The following is a 12,170-nucleotide window of genomic DNA, read 5'->3' as shown; positions in this document are numbered from 1 at the left end:
CGAACATGATACAGTTCTGTGGTGACCTAGAATCCTATTTTCGACGTCTCAGACTCAAGGAATATTTCCAACACACCTCTGACCAACATATTAACCCACAGAGACCTTCCTGCCAACACTACAAAAAGAAGGATTCTGGGTGGACTCCTCCTGAAGGTCGAAACAGCAGCCTGGATTTCTACATAGACTGCTTCCGCCGACGTGCACGAGCTGAAATTGTGGAAAAGCAGCATCGCTTACCCCATAACCTCAGCCATGCAGAACACAGTGCCATCCACAGCCTCAGAAACAACTCTGACATCATAATCAAAAAGGCTGACAAAGGAGGTGCTGTCGTCATCATGAATAGGTCGGAGTATGAACAAGAGGCTACTAGGCAGCTCTCCAACACCACTTTCTACAAGCCATTACCCTCTGATCCCACTGAGAGTTACCAAAAGAAACTACAGCATTTGCTCAAGAAACTCCCTCAAAAAGCACATGAACAAATCCGCACAGACACACCCCTGGAGCCCCGACCTGGGGTATTCTATCTGCTACCCAAGATCCATAAACCTGGAAATCCTGGACGCCCCATCATCTCAGGCATTGGCACCCTGACAGCAGGATTGTCTGGCTATGTAGACTCCCTCCTCAGGCCCTTCGTTACCAGCACTCCCAGCTATCTTCGAGACACCACCGATTTCCTGAGGAAACTACAGTCCATTGGTGATCTTCCTAAAAACACCATCCTGGCCACTATGGATGTAGAAGCCTCTACACCAACATTCCACACAAAGATGGACTACAAGCCGTCAGGAACAGTATCCCCGATACTGTCACGGCTAACCTGGTGGCTGAACTTTGTGACTTTGTCCTGACCCATAACTATTTCACATTTGGTGACAATGTATACCTTCAAATCAGCGGCACTGCGATGGGTACCCGCATGGCCCCACAGTATGCCAACATTTTTATGGCTGACTTAGAACAAGGCTTCCTCAGCTCTCGTCCCCTAATGCCCTTACTCTACTTGCGCTACATTGATGACATCTTCATCATCTGGACCCATGGAAAAGAAGCTCTTGAGGAATTCCACCATGATTTCAACAATTTCCATCCCACCATCAACCTCAGCCTGGACCAGTCCACACAAGAGATCCACTTCCTGGACACTACGGTGCTAATAAGCGATGGTCACATAAACACCACCCTATATCGGAAACCTACTGACCACTATTCCTACCTACATGCCTCTAGCTTTCATCCAGATCATACCACTCGATCCATTGTCTACAGCCAAGCGCTACGATATAACCGCATTTGCTCCAACCCCTCAGACAGAGACAAACACCTACAAGATCTCTATCATGCATTCCTACAACTACAATACCCACCTGCTGAAGTGAAGAAACAGATTGACAGAGCCAGAAGAGTACCCAGAAGTCACCTACTACAGGACAGGCCCAACAAAGAAAACAACAGAACGCCACTAGCCATCACCTTCAGCCCCCAACTAAAACCTCTCCAACGCATCATCAAGGATCTACAACCTATCCTGAAGGACGAGCCATCACTCTCTCAGATCTTGGGAGACAGACCAGTCCTTGCTTACAGACAGCCCCCCAATCTGAAGCAAATACTCACCAGCAACCACACACCACACAACAGAACCACTAACCCAGGAACCTATCCTTGCAACAAAGCCCGTTGCCAACTCTGTCCACATATCTATTCAGGGGATACCATCATAGGGCCTAATCACATCAGCCACACTATCAGAGGCTCGTTCATCTGCGCATCTACCAATGTGATATATGCCATCATGTGCCAGCAATGCCCCTCTGCCATGTACATTGGCCAAACTGGACAGTCTCTACGTAAAAGAATGAATGGACACAAATGAGACGTCAAGAATTATAACATTCAAAAACCAGTTGGAGAACACTTCAATCTCTCTGGTCACTCGATTACAGACCTAAGAGTGGCTATCCTTCAACAAAAAAGCTTCAAAAACAGACTCCAACGAGAGACTGCTGAATTGGAATTAATTTGCAAACTGGATACAATTAACTTAGGCTTGAATAGAGACTGGGAATGGATGAGTCATTACACAAAGTAAAACTATTTCCCCATGGTATTTCTCCCTCCCACCCCACCCCCCACTGTTCCTCTGATATTCTTAAAAAGAAAAGGAGTACTTGTGGCACCTTAGAGACTAACAAATTTATTAGAGCATAAGCTTTTGTGAGCTACAGCTCACTTCATCGGATGCATTTGGTGGAAAAAACAGAGGAGAGATTTATATACACACACACAGAGAACATGAAACAATGGGTTTATCATACACACTGTAAGGAGAGTGATCACTTAAGATAAGCCATCACCAACAGCAGGGGGGGGGGGAGGAGAAAAACCTTTCATGGTGACAAGCAGGTAGGCTAATTCCAGCAGTTAACAAGAATATCAGAGGAACAGTGGGGGGTGGGGTGGGAGGGAGAAATACCATGGGGAAATAGTTTTACTTTGTGTAATGACTCATCCATTCCCAGTCTCTATTCAAGCCTAAGTTAATTGTATCCAGTTTGCAAATTAATTCCAATTCAGCAGTCTCTCGTTGGAGTCTGTTTTTGAAGCTTTTTTGTTGAAGTATAGCCACTCTTAGGTCTGTGATCGAGTGACCAGAGAGATTGAAGTGTTCTCCAACTGGTTTTTGAATGTTATAATTCTTGACGTCTCATTTGTGTCCATTCATTCTTTTACGTAGAGACTGTCCAGTTTGGCCAATGTACATGGCAGAGGGGCATTGCTGGCACATGATGGCATATATCACATTGGTAGATGCGCGCAGGTGAACGAGCCTCTGATAGTGTGGCTGATGTGATTAGGCCCTATGATGGTATCCCCTGAATAGATATGTGGACAGAGTTGGCAACGGGCTTTGTTGCAAGGATAGGTTCCTGGGTTAGTGGTTCTGATATTCTTGTTAACTGCTGGAATTAGCCTACCTGCTTGTCACCATGAAAGGTTTTTCTCCTTCCCCCCCCCCCGTGCTGTTGGTGATGGCTTATCTTAAGTGATCACTCTCCTTACAGTGTGTATGATAAACCCATTGTTTCATGTTCTCTGTGTGTGTGTATATAAATCTCTCCTCTGTTTTTTCCACCAAATGTATCCGATGAAGTGAGCTGTAGCTCACGAAAGCTTATGCTCTAATAAATTTGTTAGTCTCTAAGGTGCCACAAGTACTCCTTTTCTTTTTGCGAACATCCTTAGAGACAGGGTGGATTCTCCATCACTTGGAAAATGGACATCTCTTTCTAAAAGCACCACACTAGTTCGACCATCAGATATGGGCTGGATGCAGGAATGTGCAAGCAACAACTCCTTCTGCTAGAAAAAGTTCCATCCCCTCACTATGACTCCACCCCTCACTGGGGCCTGACCAATCCCAGGGGGCTTACGCAGTGGCAAGTGCCCCTTGTCCCCCTGGGATTATAGAGCCTGAGCCCATTGCTCCAAGAAGGGGGAGCTGCTCTGGGTGTAACCAACACATTGACGCTGCCTGAATCTGCAGAGAGCCTGAACCCATCGCTGAGAGAGGGGAGCTTCCCTCAATGTACCCGACTCAGTAACACTGCCTGGGTCTGCAGGGAGCCTGGGACAATTGCTCAGTGAGCAGGGAGCTGCCCTGAGTTTGACCTGACACCTAACACCTTAGCTCAACTGTGACAGGATACCTGGAATGTCATCACAAGTGACACATCTCAGCGAGAAGTCACAAGAATGACACAGAACTCCCTCAGGGCAGCTCTCATAATGACTGGGAGGGGCCAGTTTGAATTAGGGCCCAGTATGGGGAAGCAGAAATATGCCCACCAGCTGCTCCGCACAGATCCTTTATGTTTCTGTTATCTGGGCAGGGAAGCAACAGACAAGGGACTGAATCACACAGGATTAGATGCCCACTCACTCTAGTGAGCAATGGGTCAAGGCCAGGGTAATATGCAATAGTGTCTATTTTCATTCCCCAGCCCCATACATTCACACACACCTCATCCTTTCCTAGACCAGGAGTTCTGGGTTCAACATCCCGCCTACTGCAAGGAAATATCTGAATGCTCTAGGCCAGTGCTACTCAAAGTGGTGGTCCACGGACCAGTGCCAGTCCGCGAGCCATCGGCTGCTGGTCTGCGTGCACATTGGGGGAAAAGTTGCCGGTCCCCCACATCAGATAGCTTGAGAAGCACTGCTCTAGGCAGCAGTCGATTCAAGATCTGGGTTAAAATATTCCAAAAGTGGGATCCTGATTAGAGCTGGCCAAAAGCCAGACTATCCAACCCAAGGCAAATCCCGACCTGTTTTCATTCCGAATCGGAGCAAGAACAAGAAAACTCCCTATGGAAACACCATATTTCAATTTGGTTTGGCTGGAACATTCTGTCTCACTACTGAGACCGAGAAATTTTTCTTCCGATTCCCCACGGAAATGTTGATATCCGGTTCGGTTCTGCCGAAATAAAAATCAAAAAGTTCCACTCCGATTCTGACTTTCCCCCCTTAGTTTACAGTGTGTGAACATTGAGGGTTAAGGCTATGAGCCAGACATGGCTTCTGTGATTTTATGTGACTTCTGCAACTTCAGTCCTGCACGGCGGGACTCCAGCTATCGGCCCTGGGCAGCGGGGCTTGGGCTTCCATGATTTATTTTTTATTGCCTGCGTCCTGTCCGTGACTTTTACTAAAAATACTCAGGACAAAATCTTAGCCTTATTTATAGTCGAATCTAAAATCAGCTCGATTTTGAAAGGAAAGGTCACGTGAAAATGAAAGAGCAAAGGGTTCCCTTTCAACCCCATCAAACCGCTTTTTTTTTCTTTCCATTTTGATTTTCTAAACACAATTGCATCCAAAGGGTGGAAATGGGATTTTTCTGATGGAAAGAATGGTTTTTTTGGAAAATTTCCCACCAGCCCCCCACAGACAAAAGGGGCAGATTTAAGTACCAACTCAGGGTGCCGTCATCTATCCTTGCTGAGCACTACCAGCTGAGGCATTTCAGGGTGTAGTTCCCCTTTTTTCCCAATGCACCTAACTGACCCAAGAGCCTGAACACGCCGTGAATTAAGCACCTAAACACCTTTCCCAATCTGGCTCTAAATCACTTTGGAAAATAGGACTTAGCCTGTTAAGGAAAATTTTAAATCCAGATCTGGAAACAGCTGTGTTCTCAAGAAGTAGGGTAATCCTTTCCATAGTGCGGTGCCGAAGGTCAGAGCAGTAGGTTCGGACACAGCTCTCCTTGGTTCTATTCCCAGCCCTGTGACTTTGATCAAGTCCCTTCATCTCGCTGTGCCTCACTTTCCCTTCCTACCCATGTCTATTCAGACTGTAAGCTCTTCATGTCAGGGAGTGTTTCTCATTTTGTACAGCACCTGGTACAACAGAGCTATGACTGGTGTCACTAACTGCTATCATAATACACCTGCTTGTGCTTGCATCTTTATCATTGTCCCCTTGGGAGAGTCATAGATTTTGAGAACCAAAGGAACCATTCTATCCAGTCAGCTTGCCCTCCTGCATGGCCCAGGCCAGAGAACCTCCCCCAGGGATCCCCGCCTCCAGCCCAGATCTGGGGGTTGAACTAGAGTGAACTAAGGCTGCACCTTTGCAGTGTGCCCTTAGCCCCCGCCCCCCATCATAAATTTCAAGCCAATATCTAGTGGGTGAACTAAAACGGAGCTTTTAGAGAGAGAAGCCTAACTCTATGGAAAGACCCCAAGGGCTGGAGAATCCACCCCATCCCTGGAAAGTCATTCCTGGGGCCAGTTCCAGTCTGGATTGGTCTGGCTTCAGCTCCCAGCTGCTGGATCTTGCTCTGCTATTGTCAGCTGGGTTAAGGAAACCTCTGCTCCCTGAAATCTTCTCCCCAGGGAGACCCTGATGGACCGGGATCAAGTCCCCTCTGAGCCGTTCCTTTATAGTGTCACACAGGGAGCCCATGGACAGTTGGTTTGCACCCAGATCCCAAAGTCCCATGTTGTCTGCTCATGTTCCCTTGTAGCTCTCCAATTTATTTCCAAGATCTCTACAAATCCTCCCTTCTTTTCTTCTGCTTTAATGAGCAACCCTCTCCAGTCAGCCTGTTCCACTCTCCATGAGCCCACCAACCCCCAGCAATCCTGGCCACTGGAAAAGGTGATCGGTGCCATGATTCATCCTCCCACCCGGGGTCAGGGCTAATCCCGCTCCAGTGCCAACAAAACAGTCACGCAAGGCCTTGCAACGAATCACTCAAATCCGCAGGGCGGCAGCTCAGACTGGGAAACGTGGCACTTAGGGCTAATCGGCTTCCAGGTAAAACTGGGAAATCTGGCACTCCCAAAGAAGGTTAAGGGGTGACTATCAGCCCCTCCTGGGGGTGGGGGGAGATTTTGGGGAGCAGAGGCTTTGAACCCAGCAGGCAGGACCCAGGCAGAGCAAAAGCCAACTGTTGACAGAGGAAGTCTGCATAGTTCAGGTTAGAAGGAAAGAGGATTCTTCAGAGAGAGGGGAATGAACATTGGATCAGCATGAAGAGGGGTGTATGGGATGCTCCATCTCTAGTTCAGGACACCAGGGTTTTCTTCTTAGCTTTGTTAGGCTCTGTGTGATCTTGGGCAAGCCACCACCCCCTTCCATTCCTGTTTCTCCTCCTCCCTTTTGGCAATTGAGATTCTGAGCTCTTTGGGGCAGGGCAGCACCCAGCACAACGGGGCCCCAATGTCAGCTGGGGCAAGGCCTGTCTTTGGCTCTATGTCTGGGCAGCGCCCAACATAACAGGGCCCTGACCTCAGCTGGGGCGGGGACTGTCTCTCACTGTGTGTCTGGGCAGCGCCTGGCACAATGGGTCACAGGTCTCATTTGGGTCCTGCGGTAACACGAATAACACAGTGTCAGTAATTGGGCTGGCTATGATGTGGCTTATTTAGCTTCTGCCCAAGGGCTGGCCGGGCTGACCCTTTTGTGACTTTCCAGGGATCTATCTAGGAAGCCAGCCCTGACCAGTGTGGCTTATCAGTGGCTCAGGGTCAGAGGCAATGGAATCTCAGCAACCCCTCAGTGTCTAAGCAAAGAAATGCCACCTGAGACTGGCTTGGACACCCAAATTCTGCCTCCCCAACCCCACAGTCCACCTCTCCAGCCCCCCCCCACACACACACACATTGCAGAGCAGCCTCACAACCTCCCCACTTTTTGAAGAAGGGTTGGATTATTCCCCCTCCCCCCACCCCGTTTTTAACAGATGGGGAAACTGAGGCATCAAGGAGCTGACTTGCATCTGTGGCACAGCTGGGGCTTGACCCCAAGTGCCCAGGTTCCAACAGCCCCCTACAGAAGGAGGAGAGATGCTACCGCTGGACTGTCACCAGGTCCACCTGTTGAAAATTCCAAAGATGGGCCAAGCAAAAAACCACATGATGTTCTTAACAAGTCATCGCACCTGGGTTGGGTTTATTCTCCTTCTGGCTTCTAAGCACAATGTTTTCCTGCTTCCTCCTCCTGCCCCCAGGGCCCCCCACTGGGATGACCAGCTTTCTTTACTTTTTAGCTCAAGGCAGCTGCCCTCTCCCCCAGCGATGGGTTTAGGCTCCCTGCGGACTCAGGCAGCGTCGCTGTGTGGTCACACTCCAGGCATCTCCCCGCCTCCCCCAGCGATGGGCTCAGGCTCTGGGCAGACTCAGGCAGCACTGAGCACACACAGGAGGGTTTTCTGAACTTTTCTCCCGAAGTGCAAGGGCTAGAATCTCATCTTTTAACAAAGGAAATTCAAGATTCTCCCGTGGTCCTACACCTCCAGGGGCAGGGCTCCTGGGTGAGGGGCTACATGGTCTGATTTTTCAAAGAAGAACCTAGCCTGTAAATGCTGGGGGGCCGGGACTGTTGTTTTATTTTGTGTACTGTATCTACAGCTCCTGGTGCAGTGGGGTTCCAGCCTGGGGCTCCTAGGCACTACCATAATACACCTAATAAAGAGCAGTAATAGCATACAGCTCTGAACACAGTGAGCTCTTGGTTCATACCTGTGGCTCCCGCACTGCTGTAATACACTGTGACAGGGTCGTGCCAGATGGCTATAGGAGAGTAATAGAAGGCAGATATATTAGCCCCAGGCTAAGTAGGTCCCTTTTCCCTGGGTAAGGTAACAGGGAAGGTTCCAGAACAATCAGGAAGCTTCTGGAAACAATTAAGACAGGCTGATTAGAACACCTGCAGCCAATCAAGAAGCTGCTAGAATCAATTAAGGCAGGCTAATCAGGGCACCTGGGTTTTAAAAAGGAGCTCACTTCAGTTTGTGGTGTGTGTGTGAGGAGCTGGGAGCAAGAGGCGCTAGGAGCTGAGAGTGAGAACGGGGACTGTTGGAGGACTGAGGAGTACAAGCATTATCAGACACCAGGAGGAAGGTCCTGTGGGGAGGATAAAGAAGATGTTGGGAGGAGGCCATGGGGAAGTAGCCCAGCGAGTTGTAGCTGTCGCACAGCTGTTCCAGGAGGCTGCATTCCACAGGGCCCTGGGCTGGAACCCAGAGTAGAGGGCGGGCCCAGGTTCCCCCCAAATCCTCCCAACTCCTGGTCAGACACGGGAGGAGTCGACCTGGACTGTGGGTTCAGAAAAACGGCCAAGCTGAGGGCTACCGTGAAGCTCCCAGGCGAGCAAATCCGCCAATAAGCGCAAGACCCACCAAGGTAGAGCAAGAACTTTGTCACAACACCTAATAATGTGCAGCACCTAGCACAATGGGGCTGGTCCATGACTAGGGTGCCTAGGCACTACTGTAATATGTCTAATAAAGAGCAATGATAACATACAGCGCTGAGCACAACTCGGGGGGCTGGGGTGTCTCTGTCCATGACTGGGGTTCCTGCATGGTACTGTAATACACCTAATAATGTACAGCACTCTGCACAGTGGGGTGCTGGTAAATTGGGCTCTAGTGGCCCTTGCAGGTGCGGCTGGGCCTCTGGGGCGGGGGTCGCTGCGCTCAGCAGAGGGATGGGGAGGCGGGGCCGAGATGGGGCCAGGCCCAGGTCGGAGGCAGCAGGGTGGATGCCAGGTGACAGGCGGCTCTTGCGGTGAATCAGCAGGGCTCGGTGACTCAGCTGTGTTGCAAACAGGGTCACGGCCTCCAAGAATAGGGGAACAACACCTCCCCCCGAGTGGGGCAAGTGAGGCCAAGGTGTTGCAAACTGGCTCAGCCAGCCAGGACGGCTGCTGGCAGCTGGGAACAATTAAGTCATGAGTGGAGCCATGGGGTGGTGGCTGTCATAGTCATGCCCAGCCTAGGGGGCAGAATACGTGGGTGCCATCCCCACCTATGGGAGGGGAGGGGGTCTAGTGGTTAGAGCAGGGAGGGCTGGGAGCTAGGACTCCTGGGTTCTATCCCTGGCTCAGGGAGGGGAAGGGGGTCTAGTGGTTAGAGCAGGGAGGGCTGGGAGCTAGGACTCCTGGGTTCTATCCCTGGCTCGGGGAGGGGAGGGGGGTTGTGATGAAGTGGGACTGTTCTTAATGTTTCCTCTGAATATTCTGGAGGTGCCTCAGTTTCCCCTATGCAGTTCTTAAGTATCTAGGTGGTGGGAGAAGGGTGTATGATCCTTGCAGAGCCCTAGAGGGCAGGTTTGTGCAGGGGTCTGGACACAGAGAATGGCCGACACCCTGTTTCCTGGCAATTGATGGCCTGGCCCTTCCCCCCTGCAAGGTGAGAGCTAAAGGGTTGGAGAACAAAGGAATCCGGTGACCACCTGGCCCGGGAAAGGGACAAAACCCAGAGGAGTGGGGACTGGAGAGAGTTTCAGTTTGGGGCTGGCTGGGGACATGGAGTGAAATGCAGACGTGGTTGTCTGGCTCACTGCCCCCCAAAATGGACTCAGCTGAGGGGCCCTCTTCTCTGCACCTACAAGCTCTGGTTTAGACCATGTTCCTGTCACCTAATAAACCTCTGTTTTACTGGCTGGCTAAGAGTCTCATCTGACTGTGAAGTTGGGGGGCAGGACCCTCTGGCTTCCCCAGGACCCCGCCTGGGCGGATTCGCCATAGCAAGCGCACGGAGGGACAGAGGATGCTGAATGCTCTGAGGTCAGACCCTGGAAGGTGGAAGCCATGTGAGCTGTGTGTCCTGAAGACAGGCTGCTCCCAGAAAGGAGACTTCCCCAGAGTCCTGACTGGCTTCATGGGGAGCAGTTCCAGAGCATTGCCCAGGGACTCCGTGACAACTGGTGGCAGAGGTGGGATGCATTGTACCCCGTGGATGGCGCTTCCCGTAGTAAGTGACTGGGGAGCAGTAAAACGAAGGGGGATTGACACGGACCAGGCATGCTGAAGGCTCAGAGAAGAGCGGTTTCGGGGGGCGGTTAACCCCTGGGAGTGTGCAACCAGCGAGAAGGACTGTGCAGTAATGGGGTCCCCCTGGGGACTGCGGTGAGCAGACTCAGGGGCGGAGGAGCCTGTGGCTTGGCCCGGGGAGAGAGAAGGACTTTTGCAGTAACAGGGGTCCCCTGTGGATTGCAGCGAGCGGTCCCGGGGCGGAGGAGTCTGCAGCTGGACCCTGGCAAAGAGGTGATGACCTCGAGAAGGGCCGGGACACTAGGGGTTCTCCCTGGAGACCGTGGGGAGCTGAGAGCACACAGGTCTGTGAGTCCACAGGAACTTGGGAAGAGCAGAGTGAGGGCCTGTCACCATCTCCTTAAGAAGTACATTGTAACCCTGTGCAAAAAGAGAGGGTTGCGCATTGGAAAGTTCACCAAAGCACAGTTAATCGTGCAGCTGGAGGAGGATGATCGCTCTAAGGAGCAGATTCCTGACCCCAATGGGGCTATAGCAGGATCTGGGAGCAGCTGGAGTAGTAGCCAGGCATCCCCAAGACTTCTGTCCCTGACCAGACGGGGGTCTTCATGATCGGGTTCCCCATTGGGGGATCAGAGACGGACAGGATTGGAGCTGAGACTGAGAGAGCAAGAGGACTGTGAGAGACAGCGAGAGCCCGAGAAGGAGCTGTAGAAGCAGCAGCAGCATGAACTGGCGGTGGTGGAGCAGAGAGGCAGAGGGGACCTCCCGGGTTGAGTGGGGATAGATTCTGGGGTGCCAGTTCTGCAGGGAACCTCGAGACTAAATTGCTGCCCCTGATTAAGGAGGGGGGGGATGTGGATGCCCACCTCACTGCCTGTGAGCAGGCTGGGGGATTTGAACCAGGGGGATCCTGCAGAAAAGCCCCGGTGTCTAGCTCCCTTGCTGGGTCCCAAGGCCATAGACTCCATCAGCCAGATGGGTGGGGAGGTGGACAGGCTCCCACTCCTGGTCCCAACCTATATGTCTGTGTGGAGTTTCCTGGGGTCAGGCCCCTCGGACCCCCAGTGGGAGCGGAAGGTGAGGGTCAATGGGGAGACATTCCTGGGGTGGTGAGATCCTGGGACAGAGAGAACTGTTGTCAGGGCCCGGGTGGTGCAGCCTCAGATGCTGAGGGGCTGTGTGAGGGTTCAAGGGATGAAGCCCCTCGCCCTGCCTATGGCCCAGATCCCTGTGCAGACCCAGGAGGGGTGGGGCTGGCTGGTCGTTGGGGTTCTCCAGGATATCAGCTGCGAGACCCTGTTGGGGAGTAACTGTGTCTCCTTGGGACAGGATCCAGGCCCTGCTCCTGTAACGGCCAAGGGTTTGAATTTGAATCCAGGGAACCAATCGGCGGAGAGGGAAATGATCAGTGAAAATGCAGATGACCTGGCTGGCAGTGGGGAGGAGCTGCTCAGCTTGGGCTACTTGCCTGTAACCAGACCCCTGGGGCTGGGTAGGACAGAGAGATGCTCCCCGCCCCCTTGCACACTGGAGAGGGGGCTCAGGCTGGCTCTGATGCAGTGAGGAAAGCAGCGAGCCCACTGCCTACCCCACTGAGACAGCAAGGGCAGCGCTGAGCAAGGGGGGAGCTGAGACCCCAGCTGAGGGGGGGAGAGACACAGGCAGGGCAGGGGATCTGCTGGGAGTGGCAAGGTGCTTGGTAAGGAAAGTCTGGAGGAGCCTAGGCAGCCTTGTGAGCTGATGGCTTTGTCTAGACAGCAGCTGGGGATGGCCAGGAGAGCGGAAGATGAGTGTCCCTGCACCTTACCTGTTAGCTGGGTGAAGAATTGGGACAGGGAAGGAAACGTGCCTGTGTCTGTCAGGGGTAT

Source organism: Dermochelys coriacea, chromosome 24, assembly GCF_009764565.3.
Source record: "Dermochelys coriacea isolate rDerCor1 chromosome 24, rDerCor1.pri.v4, whole genome shotgun sequence".
In the NCBI taxonomy this organism is placed as follows: Eukaryota; Metazoa; Chordata; order Testudines; family Dermochelyidae; genus Dermochelys; species Dermochelys coriacea.
The sequence above is the reverse complement of the archived record's forward strand: the minus strand, read 5'-3'. Positions refer to the sequence as shown.